Source organism: Schistocerca cancellata, chromosome 3 (assembly GCF_023864275.1).
Source record: "Schistocerca cancellata isolate TAMUIC-IGC-003103 chromosome 3, iqSchCanc2.1, whole genome shotgun sequence".
NCBI classification, from domain to species: domain Eukaryota; kingdom Metazoa; phylum Arthropoda; class Insecta; order Orthoptera; family Acrididae; genus Schistocerca; species Schistocerca cancellata.
This window is the reverse complement of record NC_064628.1, coordinates 106,716,392-106,737,073: the sequence shown is the minus strand read 5'-3', so window position 1 is coordinate 106,737,073 and position 20,682 is coordinate 106,716,392. Positions and strand designations below refer to the sequence as shown.

At 50.6% G+C, this 20,682-nt stretch overlaps 37 non-coding genes across 37 annotated transcripts; all 37 read right to left on the bottom strand.

The window, feature by feature from the left end:
- Positions 1-112: 112 nt before the first annotated feature.
- Trnak-uuu (transfer RNA lysine (anticodon UUU)) lies at positions 113-185 on the bottom strand. Its single transcript has one exon. It is a non-coding gene; the product is annotated as a tRNA-Lys (tRNA).
- Positions 186-539: 354 nt separating this feature from the next.
- Positions 540-621, bottom strand: Trnas-aga (transfer RNA serine (anticodon AGA)). The gene has a single exon. It is a non-coding gene; the product is annotated as a tRNA-Ser (tRNA).
- Positions 622-1,582: 961 nt separating this feature from the next.
- On the bottom strand, positions 1,583-1,655 carry Trnak-uuu (transfer RNA lysine (anticodon UUU)). The gene has a single exon. It is a non-coding gene; the product is annotated as a tRNA-Lys (tRNA).
- Positions 1,656-2,009: 354 nt separating this feature from the next.
- Trnas-aga (transfer RNA serine (anticodon AGA)) lies at positions 2,010-2,091 on the bottom strand. The gene has a single exon. It is a non-coding gene; the product is annotated as a tRNA-Ser (tRNA).
- A 741-nt stretch (positions 2,092-2,832) lies between these two features.
- On the bottom strand, positions 2,833-2,914 carry Trnas-cga (transfer RNA serine (anticodon CGA)). Its single transcript has one exon. It is a non-coding gene; the product is annotated as a tRNA-Ser (tRNA).
- A 138-nt stretch (positions 2,915-3,052) lies between these two features.
- On the bottom strand, positions 3,053-3,125 carry Trnak-uuu (transfer RNA lysine (anticodon UUU)). The gene has a single exon. It is a non-coding gene; the product is annotated as a tRNA-Lys (tRNA).
- A 354-nt stretch (positions 3,126-3,479) lies between these two features.
- Trnas-aga (transfer RNA serine (anticodon AGA)) lies at positions 3,480-3,561 on the bottom strand. The gene has a single exon. It is a non-coding gene; the product is annotated as a tRNA-Ser (tRNA).
- Positions 3,562-4,302: 741 nt separating this feature from the next.
- Positions 4,303-4,384, bottom strand: Trnas-cga (transfer RNA serine (anticodon CGA)). Its single transcript has one exon. It is a non-coding gene; the product is annotated as a tRNA-Ser (tRNA).
- A 138-nt stretch (positions 4,385-4,522) lies between these two features.
- On the bottom strand, positions 4,523-4,595 carry Trnak-uuu (transfer RNA lysine (anticodon UUU)). The gene has a single exon. It is a non-coding gene; the product is annotated as a tRNA-Lys (tRNA).
- A 354-nt stretch (positions 4,596-4,949) lies between these two features.
- Positions 4,950-5,031, bottom strand: Trnas-aga (transfer RNA serine (anticodon AGA)). Its single transcript has one exon. It is a non-coding gene; the product is annotated as a tRNA-Ser (tRNA).
- A 741-nt stretch (positions 5,032-5,772) lies between these two features.
- Positions 5,773-5,854, bottom strand: Trnas-cga (transfer RNA serine (anticodon CGA)). Its single transcript has one exon. It is a non-coding gene; the product is annotated as a tRNA-Ser (tRNA).
- Positions 5,855-5,992: 138 nt separating this feature from the next.
- Positions 5,993-6,065, bottom strand: Trnak-uuu (transfer RNA lysine (anticodon UUU)). The gene has a single exon. It is a non-coding gene; the product is annotated as a tRNA-Lys (tRNA).
- Positions 6,066-6,419: 354 nt separating this feature from the next.
- Positions 6,420-6,501, bottom strand: Trnas-aga (transfer RNA serine (anticodon AGA)). Its single transcript has one exon. It is a non-coding gene; the product is annotated as a tRNA-Ser (tRNA).
- A 741-nt stretch (positions 6,502-7,242) lies between these two features.
- Positions 7,243-7,324, bottom strand: Trnas-cga (transfer RNA serine (anticodon CGA)). Its single transcript has one exon. It is a non-coding gene; the product is annotated as a tRNA-Ser (tRNA).
- Positions 7,325-7,462: 138 nt separating this feature from the next.
- Trnak-uuu (transfer RNA lysine (anticodon UUU)) lies at positions 7,463-7,535 on the bottom strand. The gene has a single exon. It is a non-coding gene; the product is annotated as a tRNA-Lys (tRNA).
- A 354-nt stretch (positions 7,536-7,889) lies between these two features.
- On the bottom strand, positions 7,890-7,971 carry Trnas-aga (transfer RNA serine (anticodon AGA)). The gene has a single exon. It is a non-coding gene; the product is annotated as a tRNA-Ser (tRNA).
- Positions 7,972-8,932: 961 nt separating this feature from the next.
- Trnak-uuu (transfer RNA lysine (anticodon UUU)) lies at positions 8,933-9,005 on the bottom strand. Its single transcript has one exon. It is a non-coding gene; the product is annotated as a tRNA-Lys (tRNA).
- Positions 9,006-9,359: 354 nt separating this feature from the next.
- Trnas-aga (transfer RNA serine (anticodon AGA)) lies at positions 9,360-9,441 on the bottom strand. Its single transcript has one exon. It is a non-coding gene; the product is annotated as a tRNA-Ser (tRNA).
- A 961-nt stretch (positions 9,442-10,402) lies between these two features.
- Positions 10,403-10,475, bottom strand: Trnak-uuu (transfer RNA lysine (anticodon UUU)). The gene has a single exon. It is a non-coding gene; the product is annotated as a tRNA-Lys (tRNA).
- Positions 10,476-10,829: 354 nt separating this feature from the next.
- Trnas-aga (transfer RNA serine (anticodon AGA)) lies at positions 10,830-10,911 on the bottom strand. The gene has a single exon. It is a non-coding gene; the product is annotated as a tRNA-Ser (tRNA).
- A 961-nt stretch (positions 10,912-11,872) lies between these two features.
- Trnak-uuu (transfer RNA lysine (anticodon UUU)) lies at positions 11,873-11,945 on the bottom strand. The gene has a single exon. It is a non-coding gene; the product is annotated as a tRNA-Lys (tRNA).
- Positions 11,946-12,299: 354 nt separating this feature from the next.
- On the bottom strand, positions 12,300-12,381 carry Trnas-aga (transfer RNA serine (anticodon AGA)). The gene has a single exon. It is a non-coding gene; the product is annotated as a tRNA-Ser (tRNA).
- Positions 12,382-13,342: 961 nt separating this feature from the next.
- Positions 13,343-13,415, bottom strand: Trnak-uuu (transfer RNA lysine (anticodon UUU)). The gene has a single exon. It is a non-coding gene; the product is annotated as a tRNA-Lys (tRNA).
- A 354-nt stretch (positions 13,416-13,769) lies between these two features.
- Positions 13,770-13,851, bottom strand: Trnas-aga (transfer RNA serine (anticodon AGA)). Its single transcript has one exon. It is a non-coding gene; the product is annotated as a tRNA-Ser (tRNA).
- Positions 13,852-14,592: 741 nt separating this feature from the next.
- On the bottom strand, positions 14,593-14,674 carry Trnas-cga (transfer RNA serine (anticodon CGA)). Its single transcript has one exon. It is a non-coding gene; the product is annotated as a tRNA-Ser (tRNA).
- A 138-nt stretch (positions 14,675-14,812) lies between these two features.
- Positions 14,813-14,885, bottom strand: Trnak-uuu (transfer RNA lysine (anticodon UUU)). The gene has a single exon. It is a non-coding gene; the product is annotated as a tRNA-Lys (tRNA).
- A 354-nt stretch (positions 14,886-15,239) lies between these two features.
- Positions 15,240-15,321, bottom strand: Trnas-aga (transfer RNA serine (anticodon AGA)). Its single transcript has one exon. It is a non-coding gene; the product is annotated as a tRNA-Ser (tRNA).
- A 741-nt stretch (positions 15,322-16,062) lies between these two features.
- Positions 16,063-16,144, bottom strand: Trnas-cga (transfer RNA serine (anticodon CGA)). Its single transcript has one exon. It is a non-coding gene; the product is annotated as a tRNA-Ser (tRNA).
- A 138-nt stretch (positions 16,145-16,282) lies between these two features.
- On the bottom strand, positions 16,283-16,355 carry Trnak-uuu (transfer RNA lysine (anticodon UUU)). The gene has a single exon. It is a non-coding gene; the product is annotated as a tRNA-Lys (tRNA).
- Positions 16,356-16,709: 354 nt separating this feature from the next.
- On the bottom strand, positions 16,710-16,791 carry Trnas-aga (transfer RNA serine (anticodon AGA)). Its single transcript has one exon. It is a non-coding gene; the product is annotated as a tRNA-Ser (tRNA).
- A 741-nt stretch (positions 16,792-17,532) lies between these two features.
- Positions 17,533-17,614, bottom strand: Trnas-cga (transfer RNA serine (anticodon CGA)). The gene has a single exon. It is a non-coding gene; the product is annotated as a tRNA-Ser (tRNA).
- A 138-nt stretch (positions 17,615-17,752) lies between these two features.
- Positions 17,753-17,825, bottom strand: Trnak-uuu (transfer RNA lysine (anticodon UUU)). Its single transcript has one exon. It is a non-coding gene; the product is annotated as a tRNA-Lys (tRNA).
- Positions 17,826-18,179: 354 nt separating this feature from the next.
- Trnas-aga (transfer RNA serine (anticodon AGA)) lies at positions 18,180-18,261 on the bottom strand. The gene has a single exon. It is a non-coding gene; the product is annotated as a tRNA-Ser (tRNA).
- Positions 18,262-19,002: 741 nt separating this feature from the next.
- Positions 19,003-19,084, bottom strand: Trnas-cga (transfer RNA serine (anticodon CGA)). Its single transcript has one exon. It is a non-coding gene; the product is annotated as a tRNA-Ser (tRNA).
- A 138-nt stretch (positions 19,085-19,222) lies between these two features.
- Positions 19,223-19,295, bottom strand: Trnak-uuu (transfer RNA lysine (anticodon UUU)). Its single transcript has one exon. It is a non-coding gene; the product is annotated as a tRNA-Lys (tRNA).
- Positions 19,296-19,649: 354 nt separating this feature from the next.
- On the bottom strand, positions 19,650-19,731 carry Trnas-aga (transfer RNA serine (anticodon AGA)). Its single transcript has one exon. It is a non-coding gene; the product is annotated as a tRNA-Ser (tRNA).
- Positions 19,732-20,472: 741 nt separating this feature from the next.
- Positions 20,473-20,554, bottom strand: Trnas-cga (transfer RNA serine (anticodon CGA)). The gene has a single exon. It is a non-coding gene; the product is annotated as a tRNA-Ser (tRNA).
- Between the last annotated feature and the right edge of the window lie 128 nt (positions 20,555-20,682).

The following is a 20,682-nucleotide window of genomic DNA, read 5'->3' as shown; positions in this document are numbered from 1 at the left end:
TGCAACTGCTACCGTTTAAAGCACTGCAGTGCCAGGAAACGGCGTAGCTGCATTCTTTTCCGTAGTGCTTACACCGCTACTAGACGTGCGGCTACCAAAGTATTAAAATTTCCGCCCGAACAGGGACTTGAACCCTGGACCCTTAGGTTAAAAGCCTAATGCTCTACCGACTGAGCTATCCGGGCTCACATTACATGAGCACCCCTCCCACTACGCATACTGACACATTGCCTCATGTCCTTTACTGTTGGGTAACCGTTGCGTGGAGCTGTTACCATTTAAACGTCGTCTGACTGCTGTCTATAAACTCATTACGCTAGGCTCGTAACAGACTATCGAAGAAAGCTGACACACGATGTGAAGTCAAATTGCAGCAGTTTGTACGTCTCATATGTTACAGCAGAGGAGCTACGTGTTTTGTCGACACTCACTGGACAATTGTAAAATTCACAAGCTTCTCGAATGCAGTGTTTCCCACGTATTCGCTCATTTCACGGTTCCGTTGGAGATGTTCTTCACCTCTTGACACAAAAAAGAAACGCAGTCGGTATGACTCGAACCTACGCTCCCAGAGGGAATCTGATTTCTAGTCAGACGCCTTAACCACTCGGCGACGACTGCCGGTCGCAGAGGTGTGTCTCTACAAGTGCATCTGCTCCTTTACAAGCAATCTGATGGCAGAACGCGACATGGCCTCACTCGTTTCTGTAGTGCTTTCGTTGCCAGCACGTTAGCTGTTTAGACAGTGTATTGGTTTTCGCCTGGACGGGGGCTTGAACCCGGGACCCTTTGGTTGAAGGTCTAGCGCTCTACCGACTGAGCCGTCCGGTCCCTCGGCCGAGCGTTCTAGTACATGCTGCATGGTGTGCGAGTGATTCGCGTGTCGTAATTATTGGCTTATGGCTACAATGGCGACTTCACCGACTTCCCACTGACGCACCGCTGACGCTAGTTTTCTGTCGTCTTAAACGACGGACATACTTGCAAGCAGCTGCGAGATCTTAAGAAAAGAAACGCTGCCCCACTGCTTTTGCCGCACTCGAATGAATGGAACTGCGATTCTTAAAAAGAAATGAATGCCCGCTCTGTCCAACACTTTAGAGCACATCTGTGTACTCTCGAACACGGCGACGGCGCGACAAAAGGACGGGGGCGCGTTCGTGGGCCTGCGACTGATTTCTGCAGTACTAGCGTCCGTGCGAGGTGAACCGATAGCCACAACAGACTGCGGCCGTCGCGAAACAGTATTCTTAAACATAAATTTCCGTCTTGTTGAGAATGGTGTCACTGGTTTGGATCCGCATTCACCCACGCATGTCACATGTGTGCGAAAATTTCTGCTCGTTTTTATGCAAAATCGCACGCAGCCTGTAGAATTCGAACCTACGCTCCCAGAGGGGATGTGATTTCGAGTCCGACGCCTTAACCACTCGGCCACGACTGCCAGTATCGCAAGACCCTCCCGATACATGCAACTGCTACCGTTTAAAGCACTGCAGTGCCAGGAAACGGCGTAGCTGCATTCTTTTCCGTAGTGCTTACACCGCTACTAGACGTGCGGCTACCAAAGTATTAAAATTTCCGCCCGAACAGGGACTTGAACCCTGGACCCTCAGGTTAAAAGGCTAATGCTCTACCGACTGAGCTATCCGGGCTCACATTACATGAGCGCCCCTCCCACTACGCATACTGACACATTGCCTCATGTCCTTTACTGTTGGGTAACCGTTGCGTGGAGCTGTTACCAATTAAACGTCGTCTGACTGCTGTCTATAAACTCATTACGCTAGGCTCGTAACAGACTATCGAAGAAAGCTGACACACGATGTGAAGTCAAATTGCAGCAGTTTGTACGTCTCATATGTTACAGCAGAGGAGCTACGTGTTTTGTCGACACTCACTGGACAATTGTAAAATTCACAAGCTTCTCGAATGCAGTGTTTCCCACGTATTCGCTCATTTCACGGTTCCGTTGGAGATGTTCTTCACCTCTTGACACAAAAAAGAAACGCAGTCGGTATGACTCGAACCTACGCTCCCAGAGGGAATCTGATTTCTAGTCAGACGCCTTAACCACTCGGCCACGACTGCCGGTCGCAGAGGTGTGTCTCTACAAGTGCATCTGCTCCTTTACAAGCAATCTGATGGCAGAACGCGACATGGCCTCACTCGTTTCTGTAGTGCTTTCGTTGCCAGCACGTTAGCTGTTTAGACAGTGTATTGGTTTTCGCCTGGACGGGGGCTTGAACCCGGGACCCTTTGGTTGAAGGTCTAGCGCTCTACCGACTGAGCCGTCCGGTCCCTCGGCCGAGCGTTCTAGTACATGCTGCATGGTGTGCGAGTGATTCGCGTGTCGTAATTATTGGCTTATGGCTCCAATGGCGACTTCACCGACTTCCCACTGACGCACCGCTGACGCTAGTTTTCTGTCGTCTTAAACGACGGACATACTTGCAAGCAGCTGCGAGATCTTAAGAAAAGAAACGCTGCCCCACTGCTTTTGCCGCACTCGAATGAATGGAACTGCGATTCTTAAAAAGAAATGAATGCCCGCTCTGTCCAACACTTTAGAGCACATCTGTGTACTCTCGAACACGGCGACGGCGCGACAAAAGGACGGGGGCGCGTTCGTGGGCCTGCGACTGATTTCTGCAGTACTAGCGTCCGTGCGAGGTGAACCGATAGCCACAACAGACTGCGGCCGTCGCGAAACAGTATTCTTAAACATAAATTTCCGTCTTGTTGAGAATGGTGTCACTGGTTTGGATCCGCATTCACCCACGCATGTCACATGTGTGCGAAAATTTCTGCTCGTTTTTATGCAAAATCGCACGCAGCCTGTAGGATTCGAACCTACGCTCCCAGAGGGGATGTGATTTCGAGTCCGACGCCTTAACCACTCGGCCACGACTGCCAGTATCGCAAGACCCTCCCGATACATGCAACTGCTACCGTTTAAAGCACTGCAGTGCCAGGAAACGGCGTAGCTGCATTCTTTTCCGTAGTGCTTACACCGCTACTAGACGTGCGGCTACCAAAGTATTAAAATTTCCGCCCGAACAGGGACTTGAACCCTGGACCCTCAGGTTAAAAGGCTAATGCTCTACCGACTGAGCTATCCGGGCTCACATTACATGAGCGCCCCTCCCACTACGCATACTGACACATTGCCTCATGTCCTTTACTGTTGGGTAACCGTTGCGTGGAGCTGTTACCAATTAAACGTCGTCTGACTGCTGTCTATAAACTCATTACGCTAGGCTCGTAACAGACTATCGAAGAAAGCTGACACACGATGTGAAGTCAAATTGCAGCAGTTTGTACGTCTCATATGTTACAGCAGAGGAGCTACGTGTTTTGTCGACACTCACTGGACAATTGTAAAATTCACAAGCTTCTCGAATGCAGTGTTTCCCACGTATTCGCTCATTTCACGGTTCCGTTGGAGATGTTCTTCACCTCTTGACACAAAAAAGAAACGCAGTCGGTATGACTCGAACCTACGCTCCCAGAGGGAATCTGATTTCTAGTCAGACGCCTTAACCACTCGGCCACGACTGCCGGTCGCAGAGGTGTGTCTCTACAAGTGCATCTGCTCCTTTACAAGCAATCTGATGGCAGAACGCGACATGGCCTCACTCGTTTCTGTAGTGCTTTCGTTGCCAGCACGTTAGCTGTTTAGACAGTGTATTGGTTTTCGCCTGGACGGGGGCTTGAACCCGGGACCCTTTGGTTGAAGGTCTAGCGCTCTACCGACTGAGCCGTCCGGTCCCTTGGCCGAGCGTTCTAGTACATGCTGCATGGTGTGCGAGTGATTCGCGTGTCGTAATTATTGGCTTATGGCTACAATGGCGACTTCACCGACTTCCCACTGACGCACCGCTGACGCTAGTTTTCTGTCGTCTTAAACGACGGACATACTTGCAAGCAGCTGCGAGATCTTAAGAAAAGAAACGCTGCCCCACTGCTTTTGCCGCACTCGAATGAATGGAACTGCGATTCTTAAAAAGAAATGAATGCCCGCTCTGTCCAACACTTTAGAGCACATCTGTGTACTCTCGAACACGGCGACGGCGTGACAAAAGGACGGGGGCGCGTTCGTGGGCCTGCGACTGATTTCTGCAGTACTAGCGTCCGTGCGAGGTGAACCGATAGCCACAACAGACTGCGGCCGTCGCGAAACAGTATTCTTAAACATAAATTTCCGTCTTGTTGAGAATGGTGTCACTGGTTTGGATCCGCATTCACCCACGCATGTCACATGTGTGCGAAAATTTCTGCTCGTTTTTATGCAAAATCGCACGCAGCCTGTAGGATTCGAACCTACGCTCCCAGAGGGGATGTGATTTCGAGTCCGACGCCTTAACCACTCGGCCACGACTGCCAGTATCGCAAGACCCTCCCGATACATGCAACTGCTACCGTTTAAAGCACTGCAGTGCCAGGAAACGGCGTAGCTGCATTCTTTTCCGTAGTGCTTACACCGCTACTAGACGTGCGGCTACCAAAGTATTAAAATTTCCGCCCGAACAGGGACTTGAACCCTGGACCCTTAGGTTAAAAGCCTAATGCTCTACCGACTGAGCTATCCGGGCTCACATTACATGAGCACCCCTCCCACTACGCATACTGACACATTGCCTCATGTCCTTTACTGTTGGGTAACCGTTGCGTGGAGCTGTTACCATTTAAACGTCGTCTGACTGCTGTCTATAAACTCATTACGCTAGGCTCGTAACAGACTATCGAAGAAAGCTGACACACGATGTGAAGTCAAATTGCAGCAGTTTGTACGTCTCATATGTTACAGCAGAGGAGCTACGTGTTATGTCGACACTCACTGGACAATTGTAAAATTCACAAGCTTCTCGAATGCAGTGTTTCCCACGTATTCGCTCATTTCACGGTTCCGTTGGAGATGTTCTTCACCTCTTGACACAAAAAAGAAACGCAGTCGGTATGACTCGAACCTACGCTCCCAGAGGGAATCTGATTTCTAGTCAGACGCCTTAACCACTCGGCCACGACTGCCGGTCGCAGAGGTGTGTCTCTACAAGTGCATCTGCTCCTTTACAAGCAATCTGATGGCAGAACGCGACATGGCCTCACTCGTTTCTGTAGTGCTTTCGTTGCCAGCACGTTAGCTGTTTAGACAGTGTATTGGTTTTCGCCTGGACGGGGGCTTGAACCCGGGACCCTTTGGTTGAAGGTCTAGCGCTCTACCGACTGAGCCGTCCGGTCCCTCGGCCGAGCGTTCTAGTACATGCTGCATGGTGTGCGAGTGATTCGCGTGTCGTAATTATTGGCTTATGGCTACAATGGCGACTTCACCGACTTCCCACTGACGCACCGCTGACGCTAGTTTTCTGTCGTCTTAAACGACGGACATACTTGCAAGCAGCTGCGAGATCTTAAGAAAAGAAACGCTGCCCCACTGCTTTTGCCGCACTCGAATGAATGGAACTGCGATTCTTAAAAAGAAATGAATGCCCGCTCTGTCCAACACTTTAGAGCACATCTGTGTACTCTCGAACACGGCGACGGCGTGACAAAAGGACGGGGGCGCGTTCGTGGGCCTGCGACTGATTTCTGCAGTACTAGCGTCCGTGCGAGGTGAACCGATAGCCACAACAGACTGCGGCCGTCGCGAAACAGTATTCTTAAACATAAATTTCCGTCTTGTTGAGAATGGTGTCACTGGTTTGGATCCGCATTCACCCACGCATGTCACATGTGTGCGAAAATTTCTGCTCGTTTTTATGCAAAATCGCACGCAGCCTGTAGGATTCGAACCTACGCTCCCAGAGGGGATGTGATTTCGAGTCCGACGCCTTAACCACTCGGCCACGACTGCCAGTATCGCAAGACCCTCCCGATACATGCAACTGCTACCGTTTAAAGCACTGCAGTGCCAGGAAACGGCGTAGCTGCATTCTTTTCCGTAGTGCTTACACCGCTACTAGACGTGCGGCTACCAAAGTATTAAAATTTCCGCCCGAACAGGGACTTGAACCCTGGACCCTTAGGTTAAAAGCCTAATGCTCTACCGACTGAGCTATCCGGGCTCACATTACATGAGCACCCCTCCCACTACGCATACTGACACATTGCCTCATGTCCTTTACTGTTGGGTAACCGTTGCGTGGAGCTGTTACCATTTAAACGTCGTCTGACTGCTGTCTATAAACTCATTACGCTAGGCTCGTAACAGACTATCGAAGAAAGCTGACACACGATGTGAAGTCAAATTGCAGCAGTTTGTACGTCTCATATGTTACAGCAGAGGAGCTACGTGTTTTGTCGACACTCACTGGACAATTGTAAAATTCACAAGCTTCTCGAATGCAGTGTTTCCCACGTATTCGCTCATTTCACGGTTCCGTTGGAGATGTTCTTCACCTCTTGACACAAAAAAGAAACGCAGTCGGTATGACTCGAACCTACGCTCCCAGAGGGAATCTGATTTCTAGTCAGACGCCTTAACCACTCGGCGACGACTGCCGGTCGCAGAGGTGTGTCTCTACAAGTGCATCTGCTCCTTTACAAGCAATCTGATGGCAGAACGCGACATGGCCTCACTCGTTTCTGTAGTGCTTTCGTTGCCAGCACGTTAGCTGTTTAGACAGTGTATTGGTTTTCGCCTGGACGGGGGCTTGAACCCGGGACCCTTTGGTTGAAGGTCTAGCGCTCTACCGACTGAGCCGTCCGGTCCCTCGGCCGAGCGTTCTAGTACATGCTGCATGGTGTGCGAGTGATTCGCGTGTCGTAATTATTGGCTTATGGCTACAATGGCGACTTCACCGACTTCCCACTGACGCACCGCTGACGCTAGTTTTCTGTCGTCTTAAACGACGGACATACTTGCAAGCAGCTGCGAGATCTTAAGAAAAGAAACGCTGCCCCACTGCTTTTGCCGCACTCGAATGAATGGAACTGCGATTCTTAAAAAGAAATGAATGCCCGCTCTGTCCAACACTTTAGAGCACATCTGTGTACTCTCGAACACGGCGACGGCGTGACAAAAGGACGGGGGCGCGTTCGTGGGCCTGCGACTGATTTCTGCAGTACTAGCGTCCGTGCGAGGTGAACCGATAGCCACAACAGACTGCGGCCGTCGCGAAACAGTATTCTTAAACATAAATTTCCGTCTTGTTGAGAATGGTGTCACTGGTTTGGATCCGCATTCACCCACGCATGTCACATGTGTGCGAAAATTTCTGCTCGTTTTTATGCAAAATCGCACGCAGCCTGTAGGATTCGAACCTACGCTCCCAGAGGGGATGTGATTTCGAGTCCGACGCCTTAACCACTCGGCCACGACTGCCAGTATCGCAAGACCCTCCCGATACATGCAACTGCTACCGTTTAAAGCACTGCAGTGCCAGGAAACGGCGTAGCTGCATTCTTTTCCGTAGTGCTTACACCGCTACTAGACGTGCGGCTACCAAAGTATTAAAATTTCCGCCCGAACAGGGACTTGAACCCTGGACCCTTAGGTTAAAAGCCTAATGCTCTACCGACTGAGCTATCCGGGCTCACATTACATGAGCACCCCTCCCACTACGCATACTGACACATTGCCTCATGTCCTTTACTGTTGGGTAACCGTTGCGTGGAGCTGTTACCATTTAAACGTCGTCTGACTGCTGTCTATAAACTCATTACGCTAGGCTCGTAACAGACTATCGAAGAAAGCTGACACACGATGTGAAGTCAAATTGCAGCAGTTTGTACGTCTCATATGTTACAGCAGAGGAGCTACGTGTTTTGTCGACACTCACTGGACAATTGTAAAATTCACAAGCTTCTCGAATGCAGTGTTTCCCACGTATTCGCTCATTTCACGGTTCCGTTGGAGATGTTCTTCACCTCTTGACACAAAAAAGAAACGCAGTCGGTATGACTCGAACCTACGCTCCCAGAGGGAATCTGATTTCTAGTCAGACGCCTTAACCACTCGGCGACGACTGCCGGTCGCAGAGGTGTGTCTCTACAAGTGCATCTGCTCCTTTACAAGCAATCTGATGGCAGAACGCGACATGGCCTCACTCGTTTCTGTAGTGCTTTCGTTGCCAGCACGTTAGCTGTTTAGACAGTGTATTGGTTTTCGCCTGGACGGGGGCTTGAACCCGGGACCCTTTGGTTGAAGGTCTAGCGCTCTACCGACTGAGCCGTCCGGTCCCTCGGCCGAGCGTTCTAGTACATGCTGCATGGTGTGCGAGTGATTCGCGTGTCGTAATTATTGGCTTATGGCTACAATGGCGACTTCACCGACTTCCCACTGACGCACCGCTGACGCTAGTTTTCTGTCGTCTTAAACGACGGACATACTTGCAAGCAGCTGCGAGATCTTAAGAAAAGAAACGCTGCCCCACTGCTTTTGCCGCACTCGAATGAATGGAACTGCGATTCTTAAAAAGAAATGAATGCCCGCTCTGTCCAACACTTTAGAGCACATCTGTGTACTCTCGAACACGGCGACGGCGTGACAAAAGGACGGGGGCGCGTTCGTGGGCCTGCGACTGATTTCTGCAGTACTAGCGTCCGTGCGAGGTGAACCGATAGCCACAACAGACTGCGGCCGTCGCGAAACAGTATTCTTAAACATAAATTTCCGTCTTGTTGAGAATGGTGTCACTGGTTTGGATCCGCATTCACCCACGCATGTCACATGTGTGCGAAAATTTCTGCTCGTTTTTATGCAAAATCGCACGCAGCCTGTAGGATTCGAACCTACGCTGCCAGAGGGGATGTGATTTCGAGTCCGACGCCTTAACCACTCGGCCACGACTGCCAGTATCGCAAGACCCTCCCGATACATGCAACTGCTACCGTTTAAAGCACTGCAGTGCCAGGAAACGGCGTAGCTGCATTCTTTTCCGTAGTGCTTACACCGCTACTAGACGTGCGGCTACCAAAGTATTAAAATTTCCGCCCGAACAGGGACTTGAACCCTGGACCCTTAGGTTAAAAGCCTAATGCTCTACCGACTGAGCTATCCGGGCTCACATTACATGAGCACCCCTCCCACTACGCATACTGACACATTGCCTCATGTCCTTTACTGTTGGGTAACCGTTGCGTGGAGCTGTTACCATTTAAACGTCGTCTGACTGCTGTCTATAAACTCATTACGCTAGGCTCGTAACAGACTATCGAAGAAAGCTGACACACGATGTGAAGTCAAATTGCAGCAGTTTGTACGTCTCATATGTTACAGCAGAGGAGCTACGTGTTTTGTCGACACTCACTGGACAATTGTAAAATTCACAAGCTTCTCGAATGCAGTGTTTCCCACGTATTCGCTCATTTCACGGTTCCGTTGGAGATGTTCTTCACCTCTTGACACAAAAAAGAAACGCAGTCGGTAGGACTCGAACCTACGCTCCCAGAGGGAATCTGATTTCTAGTCAGACGCCTTAACCACTCGGCCACGACTGCCGGTCGCAGAGGTGTGTCTCTACAAGTGCATCTGCTCCTTTACAAGCAATCTGATGGCAGAACGCGACATGGCCTCACTCGTTTCTGTAGTGCTTTCGTTGCCAGCACGTTAGCTGTTTAGACAGTGTATTGGTTTTCGCCTGGACGGGGGCTTGAACCCGGGACCCTTTGGTTGAAGGTCTAGCGCTCTACCGACTGAGCCGTCCGGTCCCTCGGCCGAGCGTTCTAGTACATGCTGCATGGTGTGCGAGTGATTCGCGTGTCGTAATTATTGGCTTATGGCTACAATGGCGACTTCACCGACTTCCCACTGACGCACCGCTGACGCTAGTTTTCTGTCGTCTTAAACGACGGACATACTTGCAAGCAGCTGCGAGATCTTAAGAAAAGAAACGCTGCCCCACTGCTTTTGCCGCACTCGAATGAATGGAACTGCGATTCTTAAAAAGAAATGAATGCCCGCTCTGTCCAACACTTTAGAGCACATCTGTGTACTCTCGAACACGGCGACGGCGTGACAAAAGGACGGGGGCGCGTTCGTGGGCCTGCGACTGATTTCTGCAGTACTAGCGTCCGTGCGAGGTGAACCGATAGCCACAACAGACTGCGGCCGTCGCGAAACAGTATTCTTAAACATAAATTTCCGTCTTGTTGAGAATGGTGTCACTGGTTTGGATCCGCATTCACCCACGCATGTCACATGTGTGCGAAAATTTCTGCTCGTTTTTATGCAAAATCGCACGCAGCCTGTAGGATTCGAACCTACGCTGCCAGAGGGGATGTGATTTCGAGTCCGACGCCTTAACCACTCGGCCACGACTGCCAGTATCGCAAGACCCTCCCGATACATGCAACTGCTACCGTTTAAAGCACTGCAGTGCCAGGAAACGGCGTAGCTGCATTCTTTTCCGTAGTGCTTACACCGCTACTAGACGTGCGGCTACCAAAGTATTAAAATTTCCGCCCGAACAGGGACTTGAACCCTGGACCCTTAGGTTAAAAGCCTAATGCTCTACCGACTGAGCTATCCGGGCTCACATTACATGAGCACCCCTCCCACTACGCATACTGACACATTGCCTCATGTCCTTTACTGTTGGGTAACCGTTGCGTGGAGCTGTTACCATTTAAACGTCGTCTGACTGCTGTCTATAAACTCATTACGCTAGGCTCGTAACAGACTATCGAAGAAAGCTGACACACGATGTGAAGTCAAATTGCAGCAGTTTGTACGTCTCATATGTTACAGCAGAGGAGCTACGTGTTTTGTCGACACTCACTGGACAATTGTAAAATTCACAAGCTTCTCGAATGCAGTGTTTCCCACGTATTCGCTCATTTCACGGTTCCGTTGGAGATGTTCTTCACCTCTTGACACAAAAAAGAAACGCAGTCGGTAGGACTCGAACCTACGCTCCCAGAGGGAACCTGATTTCTAGTCAGACGCCTTAACCACTCGGCCACGACTGCCGGTCGCAGAGGTGTGTCTCTACAAGTGCATCTGCTCCTTTACAAGCAATCTGATGGCAGAACGCGACATGGCCTCACTCGTTTCTGTAGTGCTTTCGTTGCCAGCACGTTAGCTGTTTAGACAGTGTATTGGTTTTCGCCTGGACGGGGGCTTGAACCCGGGACCCTTTGGTTGAAGGTCTAGCGCTCTACCGACTGAGCCGTCCGGTCCCTCGGCCGAGCGTTCTAGTACATGCTGCATGGTGTGCGAGTGATTCGCGTGTCGTAATTATTGGCTTATGGCTACAATGGCGACTTCACCGACTTCCCACTGACGCACCGCTGACGCTAGTTTTCTGTCGTCTTAAACGACGGACATACTTGCAAGCAGCTGCGAGATCTTAAGAAAAGAAACGCTGCCCCACTGCTTTTGCCGCACTCGAATGAATGGAACTGCGATTCTTAAAAAGAAATGAATGCCCGCTCTGTCCAACACTTTAGAGCACATCTGTGTACTCTCGAACACGGCGACGGCGTGACAAAAGGACGGGGGCGCGTTCGTGGGCCTGCGACTGATTTCTGCAGTACTAGCGTCCGTGCGAGGTGAACCGATAGCCACAACAGACTGCGGCCGTCGCGAAACAGTATTCTTAAACATAAATTTCCGTCTTGTTGAGAATGGTGTCACTGGTTTGGATCCGCATTCACCCACGCATGTCACATGTGTGCGAAAATTTCTGCTCGTTTTTATGCAAAATCGCACGCAGCCTGTAGGATTCGAACCTACGCTGCCAGAGGGGATGTGATTTCGAGTCCGACGCCTTAACCACTCGGCCACGACTGCCAGTATCGCAAGACCCTCCCGATACATGCAACTGCTACCGTTTAAAGCACTGCAGTGCCAGGAAACGGCGTAGCTGCATTCTTTTCCGTAGTGCTTACACCGCTACTAGACGTGCGGCTACCAAAGTATTAAAATTTCCGCCCGAACAGGGACTTGAACCCTGGACCCTTAGGTTAAAAGCCTAATGCTCTACCGACTGAGCTATACGGGCTCACATTACATGAGCACCCCTCCCACTACGCATACTGACACATTGCCTCATGTCCTTTACTGTTGGGTAACCGTTGCGTGGAGCTGTTACCATTTAAACGTCGTCTGACTGCTGTCTATAAACTCATTACGCTAGGCTCGTAACAGACTATCGAAGAAAGCTGACACACGATGTGAAGTCAAATTGCAGCAGTTTGTACGTCTCATATGTTACAGCAGAGGAGCTACGTGTTTTGTCGACACTCACTGGACAATTGTAAAATTCACAAGCTTCTCGAATGCAGTGTTTCCCACGTATTCGCTCATTTCACGGTTCCGTTGGAGATGTTCTTCACCTCTTGACACAAAAAAGAAACGCAGTCGGTAGGACTCGAACCTACGCTCCCAGAGGGAACCTGATTTCTAGTCAGACGCCTTAACCACTCGGCCACGACTGCCGGTCGCAGAGGTGTGTCTCTACAAGTGCATCTGCTCCTTTACAAGCAATCTGATGGCAGAACGCGACATGGCCTCACTCGTTTCTGTAGTGCTTTCGTTGCCAGCACGTTAGCTGTTTAGACAGTGTATTGGTTTTCGCCTGGACGGGGGCTTGAACCCGGGACCCTTTGGTTGAAGGTCTAGCGCTCTACCGACTGAGCCGTCCGGTCCCTCGGCCGAGCGTTCTAGTACATGCTGCATGGTGTGCGAGTGATTCGCGTGTCGTAATTATTGGCTTATGGCTACAATGGCGACTTCACCGACTTCCCACTGACGCACCGCTGACGCTAGTTTTCTGTCGTCTTAAACGACGGACATACTTGCAAGCAGCTGCGAGATCTTAAGAAAAGAAACGCTGCCCCACTGCTTTTGCCGCACTCGAATGAATGGAACTGCGATTCTTAAAAAGAAATGAATGCCCGCTCTGTCCAACACTTTAGAGCACATCTGTGTACTCTCGAACACGGCGACGGCGTGACAAAAGGACGGGGGCGCGTTCGTGGGCCTGCGACTGATTTCTGCAGTACTAGCGTCCGTGCGAGGTGAACCGATAGCCACAACAGACTGCGGCCGTCGCGAAACAGTATTCTTAAACATAAATTTCCGTCTTGTTGAGAATGGTGTCACTGGTTTGGATCCGCATTCACCCACGCATGTCACATGTGTGCGAAAATTTCTGCTCGTTTTTATGCAAAATCGCACGCAGCCTGTAGGATTCGAACCTACGCTGCCAGAGGGGATGTGATTTCGAGTCCGACGCCTTAACCACTCGGCCACGACTGCCAGTATCGCAAGACCCTCCCGATACATGCAACTGCTACCGTTTAAAGCACTGCAGTGCCAGGAAACGGCGTAGCTGCATTCTTTTCCGTAGTGCTTACACCGCTACTAGACGTGCGGCTACCAAAGTATTAAAATTTCCGCCCGAACAGGGACTTGAACCCTGGACCCTTAGGTTAAAAGCCTAATGCTCTACCGACTGAGCTATACGGGCTCACATTACATGAGCACCCCTCCCACTACGCATACTGACACATTGCCTCATGTCCTTTACTGTTGGGTAACCGTTGCGTGGAGCTGTTACCATTTAAACGTCGTCTGACTGCTGTCTATAAACTCATTACGCTAGGCTCGTAACAGACTATCGAAGAAAGCTGACACACGATGTGAAGTCAAATTGCAGCAGTTTGTACGTCTCATATGTTACAGCAGAGGAGCTACGTGTTTTGTCGACACTCACTGGACAATTGTAAAATTCACAAGCTTCTCGAATGCAGTGTTTCCCACGTATTCGCTCATTTCACGGTTCCGTTGGAGATGTTCTTCACCTCTTGACACAAAAAAGAAACGCAGTCGGTATGACTCGAACCTACGCTCCCAGAGGGAACCTGATTTCTAGTCAGACGCCTTAACCACTCGGCCACGACTGCCGGTCGCAGATGTGTGTCTCTACAAGTGCATCTGCTCCTTTACAAGCAATCTGATGGCAGAACGCGACATGGCCTCACTCGTTTCTGTAGTGCTTTCGTTGCCAGCACGTTAGCTGTTTAGACAGTGTATTGGTTTTCGCCTGGACGGGGGCTTGAACCCGGGACCCTTTGGTTGAAGGTCTAGCGCTCTACCGACTGAGCCGTCCGGTCCCTCGGCCGAGCGTTCTAGTACATGCTGCATGGTGTGCGAGTGATTCGCGTGTCGTAATTATTGGCTTATGGCTCCAATGGCGACTTCACCGACTTCCCACTGACGCACCGCTGACGCTAGTTTTCTGTCGTCTTAAACGACGGACATACTTGCAAGCAGCTGCGAGATCTTAAGAAAAGAAACGCTGCCCCACTGCTTTTGCCGCACTCGAATGAATGGAACTGCGATTCTTAAAAAGAAATGAATGCCCGCTCTGTCCAACACTTTAGAGCACATCTGTGTACTCTCGAACACGGCGACGGCGCGACAAAAGGACGGGGGCGCGTTCGTGGGCCTGCGACTGATTTCTGCAGTACTAGCGTCCGTGCGAGGTGAACCGATAGCCACAACAGACTGCGGCCGTCGCGAAACAGTATTCTTAAACATAAATTTCCGTCTTGTTGAGAATGGTGTCACTGGTTTGGATCCGCATTCACCCACGCATGTCACATGTGTGCGAAAATTTCTGCTCGTTTTTATGCAAAATCGCACGCAGCCTGTAGGATTCGAACCTACGCTCCCAGAGGGGATGTGATTTCGAGTCCGACGCCTTAACCACTCGGCCACGACTGCCAGTATCGCAAGACCCTCCCGATACATGCAACTGCTACCGTTTAAAGCACTGCAGTGCCAGGAAACGGCGTAGCTGCATTCTTTTCCGTAGTGCTTACACCGCTACTAGACGTGCGGCTACCAAAGTATTAAAATTTCCGCCCGAACAGGGACTTGAACCCTGGACCCTTAGGTTAAAAGCCTAATGCTCTACCGACTGAGCTATCCGGGCTCACATTACATGAGCACCCCTCCCACTACGCATACTGACACATTGCCTCATGTCCTTTACTGTTGGGTAACCGTTGCGTGGAGCTGTTACCATTTAAACGTCGTCTGACTGCTGTCTATAAACTCATTACGCTAGGCTCGTAACAGACTATCGAAGAAAGCTGACACACGATGTGAAGTCAAATTGCAGCAGTTTGTACGTCTCATATGTTACAGCAGAGGAGCTACGTGTTTTGTCGACACTCACTGGACAATTGTAAAATTCACAAGCTTCTCGAATGCAGTGTTTCCCACGTATTCGCTCATTTCACGGTTCCGTTGGAGATGTTCTTCACCTCTTGACACAAAAAAGAAACGCAGTCGGTATGACTCGAACCTACGCTCCCAGAGGGAATCTGATTTCTAGTCAGACGCCTTAACCACTCGGCCACGACTGCCGGTCGCAGAGGTGTGTATCTACAAGTGCATCTGCTCCTTTACAAGCAATCTGATGGCAGAACGCGACATGGCCTCACTCGTTTCTGTAGTGCTTTCGTTGCCAGCACGTTAGCTGTTTAGACAGTGTATTGGTTTTCGCCTGGACGGGGGCTTGAACCCGGGACCCTTTGGTTGAAGGTCTAGCGCTCTACCGACTGAGCCGTCCGGTCCCTCGGCCGAGCGTTCTAGTACATGCTGCATGGTGTGCGAGTGATTCGCGTGTCGTAATTATTGGCTTATGGCTCCAATGGCGACTTCACCGACTTCCCACTGACGCACCGCTGACGCTAGTTTTCTGTCGTCTTAAACGACGGACATACTTGCAAGCAGCTGCGAGATCTTAAGAAAAGAAACGCTGCCCCACTGCTTTTGCCGCACTCGAATGAATGGAACTGCGATTCTTAAAAAGAAATGAATGCCCGCTCTGTCCAACACTTTAGAGCACATCTGTGTACTCTCGAACACGGCGACGGCGCGACAAAAGGACGGGGGCGCGTTCGTGGGCCTGCGACTGATTTCTGCAGTACTAGCGTCCGTGCGAGGTGAACCGATAGCCACAACAGACTGCGGCCGTCGCGAAACAGTATTCTTAAACATAAATTTCCGTCTTGTTGAGAATGGTGTCACTGGTTTGGATCCGCATTCACCCACGCATGTCACATGTGTGCGAAAATTTCTGCTCGTTTTTATGCAAAATCGCACGCAGCCTGTAGGATTCGAACCTACGCTCCCAGAGGGGATGTGATTTCGAGTCCGACGCCTTAACCACTCGGCCACGACTGCCAGTATCGCAAGACCCTCCCGATACATGCAACTGCTACCGTTTAAAGCACTGCAGTGCCAGGAAACGGCGTAGCTGCATTCTTTTTCGTAGTGCTTACACCGCTACTAGACGTGCGGCTACCAAAGTATTAAAATTTCCGCCCGAACAGGGACTTGAACCCTGGACCCTTAGGTTAAAAGCCTAATGCTCTACCGACTGAGCTATCCGGGCTCACATTACATGAGCACCCCTCCCACTACGCATACTGACACATTGCCTCATGTCCTTTACTGTTGGGTAACCGTTGCGTGGAGCTGTTACCATTTAAACGTCGTCTGACTGCTGTCTATAAACTCATTACGCTAGGCTCGTAACAGACTATCGAAGAAAGCTGACACACGATGTGAAGTCAAATTGCAGCAGTTTGTACGTCTCATATGTTACAGCAGAGGAGCTACGTGTTTTGTCGACACTCACTGGACAATTGTAAAATTCACAAGCTTCTCGAATGCAGTGTTTCCCACGTATTCGCTCATTTCACGGTTCCGTTGGAGATGTTCTTCACCTCTTGACACAAAAAAGAAACGCAGTCGGTATGACTCGAACCTACGCTCCCAGAGGGAATCTGATTTCTAGTCAGACGCCTTAACCACTCGGCCACGACTGCCGGTCGCAGAGGTGTGTCTCTACAAGTGCATCTGCTCCTTTACAAGCAATCTGATGGCAGAACGCGACATGGCCTCACTCGTTTCTGTAGTGCTTTCGTTGCCAGCACGTTAGCTGTTTAGACAGTGTATTGGTTTTCGCCTGGACGGGGGCTTGAACCCGGGACCCTTTGGTTGAAGGTCTAGCGCTCTACCGACTGAGCCGTCCGGTCCCTCGGCCGAGCGTTCTAGTACATGCTGCATGGTGTGCGAGTGATTCGCGTGTCGTAATTATTGGCTTATGGCTACAATGGCGACTTCACCGACTTCCCACTGACGCACCGCTGACGCTAGTTTTCTGTCGTCTTAAACGACGGACATACTTGCAAGCAGCTGCGAGATCTTAAGAAAAGAAACGCTGCCCCACTGCTTTTGCCGCACTCGAATGAATGGAACTGCGATTCTTAAAAAGAAATGAATGCCCGCTCTGTCCAACACTTTAGAGCACATCTGTGTACTCTCGAACACGGCGACGGCGCGACAAAAGGACGGGGGCGCGTTCGTGGGCCTGCGACTGATTTCTGCAGTACTAGCGTCCGTGCGAGGTGAACCGATAGCCACAACAGACTGCGGCCGTCGCGAAACAGTATTCTTAAACATAAATTTCCGTCTTGTTGAGAATGGTGTCACTGGTTTGGATCCGCATTCACCCACGCATGTCACATGTGTGCGAAAATTTCTGCTCGTTTTTATGCAAAATCGCACGCAGCCTGTAGGATTCGAACCTACGCTCCCAGAGGGGATGTGATTTCGAGTCCGACGCCTTAACCACTCGGCCACGACTGCCAGTATCGCAAGACCCTCCCGATACATGCAACTGCTACCGTTTAAAGCACTGCAGTGCCAGGAAACGGCGTAGCTGCATTCTTTTTCGTAGTGCTTACACCGCTACTAGACGTGCGGCTACCAAAGTATTAAAATTTCCGCCCGAACAGGGACTTGAACCCTGGACCCTTAGGTTAAAAGCCTAATGCTCTACCGACTGAGCTATCCGGGCTCACATTACATGAGCACCCCTCCCACTACGCATACTGACACATTGCCTCATGTCCTTTACTGTTGGGTAACCGTTGCGTGGAGCTGTTACCATTTAAACGTCGTCTGACTGCTGTCTATAAACTCATTACGCTAGGCTCGTAACAGACTATCGAAGAAAGCTGACACACGATGTGAAGTCAAATTGCAGCAGTTTGTACGTCTCATATGTTACAGCAGAGGAGCTACGTGTTTTGTCGACACTCACTGGACAATTGTAAAATTCACAAGCTTCTCGAATGCAGTGTTTCCCACGTATTCGCTCATTTCACGGTTCCGTTGGAGATGTTCTTCACCTCTTGACACAAAAAAGAAACGCAGTCGGTATGACTCGAACCTACGCTCCCAGAGGGAATCTGATTTCTAGTCAGACGCCTTAACCACTCGGCCACGACTGCCGGTCGCAGAGGTGTGTCTCTACAAGTGCATCTGCTCCTTTACAAGCAATCTGATGGCAGAACGCGACATGGCCTCACTCGTTTCTGTAGTGCTTTCGTTGCCAGCACGTTAGCTGTTTAGACAGTGTATTGGTTTTCGCCTGGACGGGGGCTTGAACCCGGGACCCTTTGGTTGAAGGTCTAGCGCTCTACCGACTGAGCCGTCCGGTCCCTCGGCCGAGCGTTCTAGTACATGCTGCATGGTGTGCGAGTGATTCGCGTGTCGTAATTATTGGCTTATGGCTACAATGGCGACTTCACCGACTTCCCACTGACGCACCGCTGACGCTAGTTTTCTGTCGTCTTAAACGACGGACATACTTGCAAGCAGCTGCGAGATCTTAAGAAAAGAAACGCTGCCCCACTGCTTTTGCCGCACTCGAATGAATGGAACTGCGATTCTTAAAAAGAAATGAATGCCCGCTCTGTCCAACACTTTAGAGCACATCTGTGTACTCTCGAACACGGCGACGGCGCGACAAAAGGACGGGGGCGCGTTCGTGGGCCTGCGACTGATTTCTGCAGTACTAGCGTCCGTGCGAGGTGAACCGATAGCCACAACAGACTGCGGCCGTCGCGAAACAGTATTCTTAAACATAAATTTCCGTCTTGTTGAGAATGGTGTCACTGGTTTGGATCCGCATTCACCCACGCATGTCACATGTGTGCGAAAATTTCTGCTCGTTTTTATGCAAAATCGCACGCAGCCTGTAGGATTCGAACCTACGCTCCCAGAGGGGATGTGATTTCGAGTCCGACGCCTTAACCACTCGGCCACGACTGCCAGTATCGCAAGACCCTCCCGATACATGCAACTGCTACCGTTTAAAGCACTGCAGTGCCAGGAAACGGCGTAGCTGCATTCTTTTCCGTAGTGCTTACACCGCTACTAGACGTGCGGCTACCAAAGTATTAAAATTTCCGCCCGAACAGGGACTTGAACCCTGGACCCTTAGGTTAAAAGCCTAATGCTCTACCGACTGAGCTATCCGGGCTCACATTACATGAGCACCCCTCCCACTACGCATACTGACACATTGCCTCATGTCCTTTACTGTTGGGTAACCGTTGCGTGGAGCTGTTACCATTTAAACGTCGTCTGACTGCTGTCTATAAACTCATTACGCTAGGCTCGTAACAGACTATCGAAGAAAGCTGACACACGATGTGAAGTCAAATTGCAGCAGTTTGTACGTCTCATATGTTACAGCAGAGGAGCTACGTGTTTTGTCGACACTCACTGGACAATTGTAAAATTCACAAGCTTCTCGAATGCAGTGTTTCCCACGTATTCGCTCATTTCACGGTTCCGTTGGAGATGTTCTTCACCTCTTGACACAAAAAAGAAACGCAGTCGGTATGACTCGAACCTACGCTCCCAGAGGGAATCTGATTTCTAGTCAGACGCCTTAACCACTCGGCCACGACTGCCGGTCGCAGAGGTGTGTCTCTACAAGTGCATCTGCTCCTTTACAAGCAATCTGATGGCAGAACGCGACATGGCCTCACTCGTTTCTGTAGTGCTTTCGTTGCCAGCACGTTAGCTGTTTAGACAGTGTATTGGTTTTCGCCTGGACGGGGGCTTGAACCCGGGACCCTTTGGTTGAAGGTCTAGCGCTCTACCGACTGAGCCGTCCGGTCCCTCGGCCGAGCGTTCTAGTACATGCTGCATGGTGTGCGAGTGATTCGCGTGTCGTAATTATTGGCTTATGGCTCCAATGGCGACTTCACCGACTTCCCACTGACGCACCGCTGACGCTAGTTTTCTGTCGTCTTAAACGACGGACATACTTGCAAGCAGCTGCGAGATCTTAAGAAAAGAAACGCTGCCCCACTGCTTTTGCCGCACTCGAATGAATGGAACTGCGATTCTTAAAAAGAAATGAATGCCCGCTCTGTCCAACACTTTAGAGCACATCTGTGTACTCTCGAACACGGCGACGGCGCGACAAAAGGACGGGGGCGCGTTCGTGGGCCTGCGACTGATTTCTGCAGTACTAGCGTCCGTGCGAGGTGAACCGATAGCCACAACAGACTGCGGCCGTCGCGAAACAGTATTCTTAAACATAAATTTCCGTCTTGTTGAGAATGGTGTCACTGGTTTGGATCCGCATTCACCCACGCATGTCACATGTGTGCGAAAATTTCTGCTCGTTTTTATGCAAAATCGCACGCAGCCTGTAGGATTCGAACCTACGCTCCCAGAGGGGATGTGATTTCGAGTCCGACGCCTTAACCACTCGGCCACGACTGCCAGTATCGCAAGACCCTCCCGATACATGCAACTGCTACCGTTTAAAGCACTGCAGTGCCAGGAAACGGCGTAGCTGCATTCTTTTCCGTAGTGCTTACACCGCTACTAGACGTGCGGCTACCAAAGTA